We start from the raw sequence: 11,739 nt of genomic DNA, 5'->3' as shown, positions 1-11,739 counted from the left end.
AATCCTTTACATTCAGCATATCGACCACAGGCTCCAGGACTTCAAATTTGTTTTCCAGCTGGATAGTCGCTGACATAGCACAAAGTGCAGAGTTATTACTCCTCCTCCTTCGTGCTTCACCTGTGACCAGGGCCCTGGAGTTGAGCAGGCTCTGGACTTGGGCCTCGCTCCAAGGCTTACCTTAGCATCTTCCTTCATACATGAAGGGGGGGCAACTGCCAGAAAAGACTCACTTGTAGCAAGAAGGGAACCATGCCAAGGCAGGGTGGTGTCGGAGTCTGTATGTACCGGAGCTGAAAGAACGGAGCACCAAAGGTGTTTAGACTGGGCAGTAGCAATGGACGACAGCTGGAGGAGAAGTTCGTCCTTCTTCTTCAACTACTCACGCAAACGGCGAAAGTCGGAATCTGCTGCTGCTCGGCTCTCTGTGCTATATTTACAATTAGCTGTTTTAACAATTAGCGCAAGAACAACAATCAATCAATCAATCAATTTTTATTTGTATAGCGTCAACTCATAACAAGTGTTATCTCGAGACACTTTACAAGAAGCAGGTAAAAGACCTTACCCATTGTTATGTTACAAAAAGCAGGTAAAAGACCTTACTCATTGTTATGTTACAAAAAGCAGGTAAAAGACCTTACTCATTGTTATGTTACAAAAAGCAGGTAAAAGACCTTACTCATTGTTATGTTACAAAAAGCAGGTAAAAGACCTTACTTATTGCTATATTACAAAGATCCGGCCTATCCATCATGAGCACTTTAGCAAAGCAGCAAAAGTTACAGTGGTAAGAAAAAACTGCTTTATTAAAAGGCAGAAATCTTCGGCCGGATCCCCGGCTCATGACGAAACAGTCTTCACAGGCCTAGACTGCGCCGGGCTTGGAAAGGGATAGGGGGAGAGATGGGATAAGATGCAGGACGAGGGATAGAGAGCAAGGGGGTGGGGGGAGGTAGACCGTCCATCAGCAATCCGGTGGGGAGGGGAGGCAACCCAGGTGCATTTGGATAGCACATTTTATTAGTGGTGATTACATGTGTTTGCCCAGGTGAAGGAGTTCAAGTATCGCTGGGTCTTCATGAGTGAGGGTGAGATAGAGCGTGAGATTGACAGGGGGATTGGTTAAATGTTGGGAGGGATGTGAGCACTGTACTGGACAGTTGTCGTGATAGATCTTCGCGGTTCTAGGCAGTGCCCCCCCCAGCCCCTCCAAAATGAAGAGCAAGGTAATAAAACAATACATTTATGTTGAGGATATTGCACTGATGCAAATCAAAAGGTGGAACAATTGTGGCTCAACCAGAGATCTAAAATCAATAGATTGGTCCACCCCTTCAAATCAACAACCATAAAAAGAAATGCCAGTTCTAGCCATTCTACTTCTGTGTGGGCTCAACATTCTCATTAGACCCTTTAGAGCCACTGTAGTGACTAAAACAATAAGATTGCAGACACAAGCACCAGGAATGAGTTTCCTACGGAGGGTGGATGGTCTCAGCCTTAGAGATAGGGTGAGGAGGTCATTCATTAGGGGGAAGCTCGGAGTAGAGCCGCTACTAGTTGAGGTTGTGCGGTCACCCTAACCCTCACCCTTTGGAGGTTGTCCAACTGGGATGAGACCCTAGGGAAGACCCAGAGCATGCTGGATGGATACTATATCCCATCTGGCCAGGGAACACCTTGGAATCCCCCAGGAGGAGCTGGAAAACATTGCTGGGGAGAGGGAAGTCTGGGTTGACTCTCTTCGCCTGTTGCCAGCAGAACCTGACCTCGGATAAGCGGGAAAAAATTGATAGACTGTTGGCTATTAAATGTATGTAATCTACCATTATATAAACAAAAACACAAAACATCCTAAGGAAAAGTGGTGGTTGTTGTCAGATATGGTGGAAGTTTACTGCATATAGGCTATAAATTAAACCAATGATCCTTCAGTTAAAAGTAGTAATACAGATGTAGTCAAAGACCTTTAGTCTAAATTTGATGTTACTAAATTTGGGATCACCCTTCCTTATCTTTGGGGACTAGAGTAAGAGTATAAGTATAGTAGCTGTACAAACAATATGACATGCAGAAGAAAATCAATCATATGAATTAACAGAGGAAAATATTTGGCTGTAATAACTCCTGTTAAACTTTTGGTTTAGAAGACAGACAACTGAAATAAACAAAGTAATCACATCAACAATAATCAATTGTTACCTGTACTGAAACAAAACGACCGTTTCATGGGTAAGTTCAATTCATGTCCTCATGCAAGTGCCTACTTAAATATATACATTGTGCGCTTTTCTATCATCACATAAAATCAAATATCATCGTAAGCTAGATGTAATGACTATCTAATGTCCAAATTTCTTATCTTGCTTTAGTCACTTGCATAGGTGTATGGATGCGTAAAAAATAAACAAATGTCCAAAATTAAATTACTTTCTGATGTTCCAGTGTATTGTCACATATGAAGCAGAGACAAACCGTGATGATGATATGATGAGTTGTTATTTCCGAGATTATACTGTTGGTTGTCTTTCTTTTGTTATGTTAAATAGCCGACTTGCGTTATCCTGTGTTACGTTCTGTTAAGGAACCGTATGTTCCCACCACCTATGCCCCCGTTTCCTGTTCACCTGTGACATAAACACACAACCAACCACCTGACCAATTAACCCAAATGATCAATTATCACCACCTAGTCCAAATAAAGTAAATAAATCAACATATAAGCAAAACCCATTGAAATACAATACATAAATACACAAACACTAAATTGGCTCCTACACTAGATCCTGGGAGAACGGCTGACAGAACACCCCTCCAAAGGCAGCTTCACTAACCAACTCCTGCACCTTTATTTTGAAATAGGACATTTTCTCTGGGGATAGTCTTCTCATGCAGGAGGAAGAGATGTGGACACCTCATCTGTCTGCTGCTCCTGCCATGCCTGATACTCTTGTCACTCTCATTCTCTTGCCCTCTCTCTCATGTCATCTCTTCCCTCTCTCTACTGGAGGAACCTCCCTAGACTGTCATCACCTACTTGAACAGACAATACAAAACAATACATAGTAAGCCATTGCCTGGACCACAATCACTACATTATCATCGTTCATAGCATAAATCCTTTGATTTGCGATCATTACCTACCATCACCAATTCCAAGCTGTTTTGCAATAACTGCGCCAGAACTGATCCTTACATTCAGCATCTTTGTATTCTGTTGTTTTCTTTTCTTTTGAGACACCAAATGAATGAGTCCCTCCGCATGTGCAGCCTCTCTGAATAGCCAGACAAACCTCTCAACGGCTTGGACAGATGCAAAAAACATACCTGTTCCATACCTACACCATGACAAAAGTTTTATAGTCAGTGTGCAAACATGATTGACACAACATGAGATTGTATTTCTTTTTTAATCTTCAGATATTTGGGACGTAAAAAACAGACTCAGTGTGAAAAGGCCTGCGTTGCCTGATGGTGACATCTAAACAGCATGTGAAGAGCCATCTGCTACTCTTTCTTAAACAATGCAGCTCCTCTGACACTTTGAGCCGGGCAAACAATAAAAATCTGAAACACACACACACACACACACAGGGAACTTTGTGTTTCTGCCCTTAAGCCTGCCTGTAGTGTCAGGCTTAACTTTTCCCCAGTCAGGGTAAGCTTGTCTTTGTCCACCATTTCAACCCTGACTGCCAACATAAAGGTCAAACAATTACTGGCCCACCTTTCTGTTACACATTGCTCTTTTCAGCTCTCTGTGCGTGTGTGTACAGTCTAGTTGAATGTCAGCTTGTAGGTCACAGATTGCTGGTATAACAGCATTTTAAAGTGGCTCTTTCCCTCTTTGTACCGCACCTCTCTCTGTTTCAAACACCTCTGCCAATGTCGCAGCACAGTTCACCTTCTCACTTCAGATATCTGAATTAAAGGGCAGCCCTCGTCTTCTTTTTGTTATCTTTAAGCTGTTTCTGCTTAAGTTGGCGCAGAGTAGAGATTGGCAGCAAATGTGAAGCAGAGTGCAATGATATGAGAAAAGAAGAATGACCTCAGGATATAATGTGTTTAGTAGGCTGGAGTCCCAAATCTAAACCAGTGGGTTCTGCCTCTGTTTACATTCTACACACAGGGGCTAGATAGCTGGTTGGTGATGATGACGACACACCTCGATGAATGGTACTGGAGGTATGACTGTTGTGGTGTGCTAAAGCTCATTAAATGGTCTTTTTAACGTGTTGCCAGTGGACCACAGTATAAGCTTTTAAAAGTTCTTCAATGGAGCAGATTGCGCTCTGCCGGAACAAGGGGCAGATGGTGCTCTGTCAGGACTAGGAGGCAGACAGGGATCTGCCGGGACGGGGGGCAGAAGGAGCTGTGATGGAAATGGAGTACAGAGAGGCTGAGACTTGGGCTGGCACACTGTCTACTGGGGCAGAAGCCTGTGCTGGAACATTGGATGCTGAGGCAGAAGTTTGGGTTGATGTTGATGGGAATTAAAATTGGCCATTGTGATCAGTTCATTCTGTCATGTTAGGAAAAAACAAAACAAAAAGAGGAGCCATGTGCAGAAAAAACAAAATTATTTATTTAAAAAGCTTACTTTCTCCAAGTTAAAGAAAAAACCAACAAAAAGTCCTTAATACACAGAAGTAAGTGTGAGTAACAATAATCCACTTAACAAGGGAGTATTGAGGATAAATGAAAACTTGAGCCTTGAACACAGGGATACGTATGAACGGACACAGAGGGGAAGGAACACAGAGGCCCTTTCAGAAAAGCCACAGTATGGAGTGCAGACTTTTCAGTAAGGGGTTTCAGTAGACTGAACATTTCAGCATGGATACTAACATCTGGGTTTTGTGCAGTATGGTTTGAATATTGTATTTTAACACTCACACTGCTGTGTGAAATGAAATGTAAAACGTCACTTCACGTGCGCCTCCAAATAAAAAAAAATGAGGATAGATGCGGCCGGTTCAGGTAACAGACCTTTCAAATGTTAAGTTGTTAAATTGTTTTCATGCAATGTGAAGTTTTGCATTATTTACTGAGCCATTGTGCAGATCACATCTGAGTTGGAATTTCAATAAAATGAGGCGGGCTAATGACACCTCTTCCATACCGAATGAATCAGACGAAATATGAACAAATATCTGCCTACTGTGCGCGCCTACTGAACAGTAGGTACTAACAGTTTAGAACATGGATTGAAGGGACTGTCTAATTTCTACTGTCAGATTGTGTAGGCACTTAAGCATCCAGAGACTAAATACACACCGGGGTAATCAGACAGACAGGCAGGAAGAAACACTAGATGTGATACACAGGGGCCAAAACTACAAAATAAAACAGGAAACACTAAAAACTTAACCCACGAATACGAACAGGAAATAGAGAAATAGAAAAAAATAGAAACATCAGGATAGGAAATGACAAAATAACACAGGAGAACACAACTTGCAACAAAAACAAAGAATAAAGAAATGAAATAAGAGTTAATCATGACAGTTTTGTGCAGCCTTCTCCACCAGTTTTCTAATATATATTTTTAACACCTTTCCTTTTTTAAACTTTAAAATCTTGTTTCCCTCAGCTTTTGAAACAGCTTTTGTAACTTTACAATCAGGTCAGGATAGCCACGGATGGCTGGCATAACATTAACTACAGTGACACAAACTATACAATCTCCATTACAAGAGAAGGCAATGATACGGGCTGAGCTGTAATCTGTTTTTAATGAAAGACCAATTTGGCCCTCTTATATTGGCTTTCCTGAACTCGCTGGTCTTTCATCCTGTTACTCAGGACTTGGTGACTGCTGGTTTCACTCAAGCAATTGAATCAGCAACTGATTTACACCTGGCTCACCAGGTGAATGTAATTATCCAAGGTTTGGCCTGAATGGCTATCCTGCATTGCCCTGAAAGCTAGAACTTATAACTGCAATGTCATACACCCATGTAGTGTTTGTGTCTATGTAAGTGTGTGGAGAGAAACAAGGCAGCATGGACTTTCAACGGCATGAGCTGGTCAGGACATTTGAAAAGCCTTCCTTCTTGCTCTCCACACACAAGCTATTTGTCTGAGGCACATGATTGGGCCTGGCCTGATGATTTAAAATGCATTGTCTGATATGCATGAGAATAGGATTTGGGGTATTTCAGACTATATTTTGCGTGCCACGGTGCAGAATCTGGGCGATAAATTCCGTGCAGGGTGCAAAGAGGTTGGATTGAGTCACTTTTTATACTCACCCTGTGTCTCATTTCAAATTCTCTGCTTTCTGCACTCCCTCCTGTGTCTTCTTCTTATATTCATATATTCCGGCAGTTTAGACGCATCTAGGCGTATTACTGCCTTCCACAGGTAGATAGAAACTAAATCATACTACAACATATTTTTTTAATTCTTGAGTACAATTTTGTGGCATGTAGCTTTAACAAGCAACGTTTTAACTGAAAAACAAGATATCCCCATGTCTGATAATCTTTTCAATAATGCCTTTCTTTGTATGGTGTATTTTTACACTGTAAAAATGTGTGTAACTGTCTCAGGACTGCCACATTCACACAGCCCACTGGGATGTTCTAGTTATTTTAACTACATTATTCCTGTTTCTAGAATAACTGAGAGTCAAGTCAAGTCAATTTTATTTGTATAGCGCATTGATTTACACGGGTAATGCTCAATGTGAACAGCACCATAGTGGCCAAATGCACTTTCAGTTGATTTGGAGTTCATTTTAGGTACATTTAGGACACATGCTAGATGATCTGAGGGATATGGTTAGGCTATAGCTAGCAGTGGGCGCGCACTGTAGCTGTTCCCACTCAACATTCTTGAAGCCAAAATATGCCGCTTAGGGGCGCTTCCATCTTGCGATTTTGACGTCATTTGGAGCCAGAGTCTGCGCAGTAGGGTCCGGGGGGAGAAGCCCTGGTAAGACGCCCCGCCCATTTAGCGTACTGCCCTGATGACTTACGCAGCCCTGCTACGCCGAAAGCGCTCCGCCGGTCTACGAGTCTGAAGAAATGTGTAAGTACAACAAACCACTGTATTCAAAGTCTAATATTTAAACACACTGTGTTTTAAAAAATCCCGCTATTTTGATCATTATTGAAAATACGTGGGCTGCTGGGTCCTCTGTTTTTAACAAAATCGTTCTATATTTAAGCTAGGTTAGCACCACAGACCGTAGGCTACAGGTGGTAAGATATGTTGTATTTTGTTAGAAACTGATAGTCTGTAATGTGATTCATGTCTGCTTTTCTAATATATTTAAATGAACAGTAAATCAATTGTTTTTTGTGTCTTCATTTAGGCAAAGAAGAGATAAAAGCAGCTGGTCTGACATCTTCCACAGAGGTGAAGTGTAAGTTAAAATCATCTGTTAAAAGTTATATATCCTGTGATCTTTATTTAAGTTTGTAAAAGAGGATTGTAAAAACAAGCTATTGTTAACAATACAGTCTTCTAAAATAAAAATCACACTGAGTCATACATCAGCTAAATGTTAAATAGAGAGGTGATGTTTTCTTTTCCATTTTACAATCAACAGAAACTAAAAATGACTCATTTCAACCTTCGTCTGCACACCTGTTACAGAGGTCAGGCTGGGGTCACAGTTTGAAGGAACCTCCTCCTTCTTTCACCTGTGCCAGACGCCCTGCTCATCCACTGTGGTAGAAATGACCTTACACCAGCAGCTCTCCCAGATGAAGAGTCCTCTCTGCCATCACCCAGAGGAGCTGATCGACGTCTGCACAACTCAAGAAGGTGGACAGAGTCTGGAGCTTTGTGACAGTGAACAGTGAGAAGGTGGACAGAGTCTGGTGCTTTGTGACAGTGAACAGTGAGAAGGTGGACAGAGTCTGGTGCTTTGTGACAGTGAACAGTGAGAAGGTGGACAGAGTCTGGTGCTTTGTTACAGTGAACAGTGAACAGTGAGAAGGCTATCATAGTAATCCTCAGATAAAACACAGAGATCCTGGTCAATATTCAATGCTGCTATTTTTCTTTACATGATGTTGCCCTGTGTTTGAAAGGCCAGATGCTGGAGGGTTGTGTTGGATTTGCTTTTCCATCATATTTTAACAGTCAAACAATCATCCAGGATCTTTGTTAAATTATTTTTTATACTTTCTCCTATGTCCCAGCAGTTCAACCTGTTGGTCTCCCTTACTTATTTTCCACATGGTTAATGAAACCAGGTGTTGTTTATTGAAGTTCTTTTTTTCATAAAATGTTTAAATAAACTTTTTTTAAATCTGAATTGACTGTCTCTGATTAACTGGAGCACTACAGTGTGTTGGTCACAGTAAAATCATTTAGCAGTTAAGTTCATAGCTCACATTTGAAAAGGCCTTGAACTGACATTAATTTCTTCTTGACCAACAACAGCTAAGAGAACAGCAAAGCTAACAGACGAGCTCAGCTTGTCACAGCTGGTCTCGTCTGAGATAAATGGCCTTCAAACTTATTTAATACTAAACATTTAAAGCCAATAAGCATAGCAAGATACGCATGAGATTCCATTTCAATTTATTCAATCACAGACTTGTCAAACAGTCTGGCATGTTGTGCTGCTGTTTTCAAGAGTTAATAACTGAAGAGAAGAACTCCATGGAGAGAGGACAGGAAACGCTCAGGGGACGAGTCCTCCATGTTGTCAGGTGTTGCTGATGGATCTGAATCTGAGGGCATCTTCTGTAATAGAGAAAAACAATCATGGAGTTAAATGTAAAGTATAATGAATTTTACTGTGATGTTTATGCTTCAGACCTGAAATCAGATCTGTCCTCTGGTTCTGCTAAACTTCAGCTTCTAAAGTTTGTTTTTAAGACATGAGAACTATTTAAGAGGAAAAACAAATATATAATAAGACATGATGAATCCAATAATATGATCAGCTTTATGAATTTATGTTTTAAGACAAGTGTTCCTGCCACTTTCTATTGAAGATTATTTTAAACTGTCATCACATGGGCCAGCCTGATAAATTAAACTAATGTTAAATATTCTCATATAATCAGACAGCCAATTTGTGTGCAGAACCTCACGGGAGCTGGAATCAGACTCTGGACTGCTGTTTCCTTTGGGCATTGATTTCCTTGAAGACAGAAAGAAGAACAATTTAAACATGAACTAGACTTCTTGCAGAATCATAGAGGCTGTTAAAATCTTCTGCTAGTCTTCCTTACATTTTAAGAAGGATTATAAATTGTTACTAAAATTACCTTGATGCTGATAGCGGTTACAATAACACAGTCCAATCATATGAGAGATAATTTTACCTTTGAGTCCTATATGAAGGCGTTCTCTTCAGAATCAGCGCTGCAAAGACAAGATGATGGTGTCCACCTTCACAACCTGCTGCTTCAGTCTGGCTGCATCATGGTCACCTACAGGAACACCACAGAAATGCAATCAAAGTACTTCACTTTATTTATCAGAGGATGTACTGTATGCAAAGTAGATTTTTAGCTGTAATTCCTCAAAAAGATTTGAGACTGCTTTGTTATTTGAGAGCACAGATTGTTTCTTTTCCCTTCTCTCTGTTTGCCTGTACATGACCTCTTAGTGCTGTAAAAGATGCTACAGTAAATCCTGGATCAGCTGTGTCGATGGAGTGACTGTGTGGTAAAGCTTTATTAAAGTTGTCACGCACATACTCATCTGCCTTTGGAGAGTAAAAGTACAGTGTGGTGGCAAACTGCTTATAAAATATAAAATAGTATTTTATTGGTGAGATGCCCCAATCAAAGCGTCCTACAGAGTAGCAGCAGCGGGCTGTAGAGGGAGGAGACCAGCGCATTATGGAGAGGAGCGCACCGGAGGGGGCGAGCTGGGGGAGAGACGCACAACCCGAGAAAAAGGAAATCCCCAGTTTAAAATATAATGTTGGTGAAAAGAGGGAAATAGGAAGACATAAATGTAAATGTTGAAATTATTTTGAATGCAGAGGCTGTGGATGTTCAGTTTTCTTTGGCTATAAAAAGGCAACAATAGCCTGTAGTTTAATCATGGTGTTTCTCTTTGTTAACGATTATTGAAGCGAAATAAATAAATAAATAATAATAAAATAAAAAATAATGCATAAATAAATGCATGACATTTAAAACATATTAACATGTGTGGGGAAAAACGCGATCTTTATGTCTTCTTTTATTGTACCTATGTCTCCTCCTACAATAACAGCAGCATGTTGTGTGTAACACTGATCTCCTGCATTAACACCTTCCTTTCAAAGGTGTTAAATACAGACACAGTCACAATCACCGCAGTGTTTGTCAGGTTTTGTCAAGTTTTAGTACAAATTCTCAATGAGCGTCATTAAATGTACAATATGATCAACTTGTGACTGTTGAATTGGTGTGTGTGGAAGACAATGCAGAATATTTATCAGTTTAAGCAGCATGATGCTCGGTTAATATTACATTACACCACCGCAGGTTGTTGATGTTTGTGTTCACGTTTCAGTTAGTCTCTTAAATCAGTAACAATTATATTAAATCAGATCTTACCTTTAGTTTTATCTGGATACATAGAGAAATATTCTACCCTCGTATATAGTACTATGAATTTCAGCCCGCACGGTGAAAGTAAAACCTGTTACTCTCGGTATAGTCCACTTATCACTCAGACTGTAAACATGTACACATTAGTAATGATGCAGGCCAGATTACAATTATTTGGCTTTGTTTTTGCCCTAGATACTTTTTTGAGACTTTACCAGACTATTTATTTTTGCTGTAAAATAACTGTACAGTCAATGATCCTCATCTATGAGTGGATTTTATATTACGATTCTTGGTTTTAAATACAATTTAAATCACAATAATGATATAACAATATCAAGAAACATAGCATGTCAGTTATTAGGTTTGCTCATTTTAAAAAATAAAAAGATAAATCATGCCGGATAAGTAACCTAGCTTTACAACATTTCAGCTAACCTTAGACTGCTTATGTGTTAGCTAGCTAGATAATGACTTTAACCAACCAATGACACATAAATCACACTTTTTTACTTACCGAAAAAACTGCAAAGATCCCTTAGCTCCCACAGGTCGGTTAGAACAGTTTACTGCAGAACAACTCATTTTGCCAGCTCAAAAAAGACGAAAAAACTGAACGGAAAAATTCAATGGCGTCTCGGCTTTCCTTCACTACGTAACTTTTGCTATTCACAAAGAGAGCTACGCAAGATCGGCGGCTGTCAATCATCGTCAAATATGACGTAAAATCCCGTTTTTCAACCTCAAATAACTTATTTAAAACAAACTTCACAGAAAAATGAGCACTTGAACACAATGTAAGGTGATAATAACTAATGATCACAGCAGAGTTTAGGTTTGGAAAAAAATGATGTGACGAGTATTTTAGCTTTACAGTTTGACCCACATCCCGTCTGTTATCATTGAGGAGGCGGGGTTTATGACCTATACTGCAGCCAGTCAGCAGGGGGAGCTCTAAAAATAAAAGCTTCACTAGACCGGGGACCTTGTCCCGTCCATTATTTTTACAGTCTATGATAGCTAGTGAGCAGGTCGGAAATGTATTTAGGACCCATACTATTTAGAGACTTGTAAACAAGCAGTAATGCTTTCAATCAAGTGTTGATTGTGTACAGGTGTAATATGCTGTAATTTCCTAGTCCCTGTTAGAACTCTGGCTGCAGCATTTTTGATGAGCTGGAGTTTCCTAAGGGATTCTTTGGGGAGGCCTGAGAATAGA

The 11,739-nt window shown here is 40.3% G+C and overlaps 1 long non-coding RNA gene across 2 annotated transcripts; it reads right to left on the bottom strand.

Annotated features, from left to right (window-relative positions):
- Nucleotides 1-8,527: 8,527 nt before the first annotated feature.
- Nucleotides 8,528-11,531, bottom strand: LOC132993500 (uncharacterized). Of its 2 annotated transcripts, none has more exons than XR_009676480.1 (3): nt 9,297-10,060; nt 9,063-9,112; nt 8,528-8,709 (listed from the first exon to the last, which is right to left on the bottom strand). It is a non-coding gene; the product is annotated as an uncharacterized LOC132993500 (long non-coding RNA). The 2 variants fall into 2 exon arrangements; XR_009676479.1 differs by lacking the exon at nt 8,528-8,709 and adding an exon at nt 10,527-11,531 and having other exon boundaries at nt 8,928-9,112; nt 9,297-9,404.
- Nucleotides 11,532-11,739: the final 208 nt, after the last annotated feature.

The sequence above is a fragment of the Labrus mixtus genome, chromosome 18 (genome assembly GCF_963584025.1).
Source record: "Labrus mixtus chromosome 18, fLabMix1.1, whole genome shotgun sequence".
NCBI classification, from domain to species: domain Eukaryota; kingdom Metazoa; phylum Chordata; class Actinopteri; order Labriformes; family Labridae; genus Labrus; species Labrus mixtus.
The sequence above is the reverse complement of the archived record's forward strand: the minus strand, read 5'-3'. Positions and strand labels throughout refer to the sequence as shown.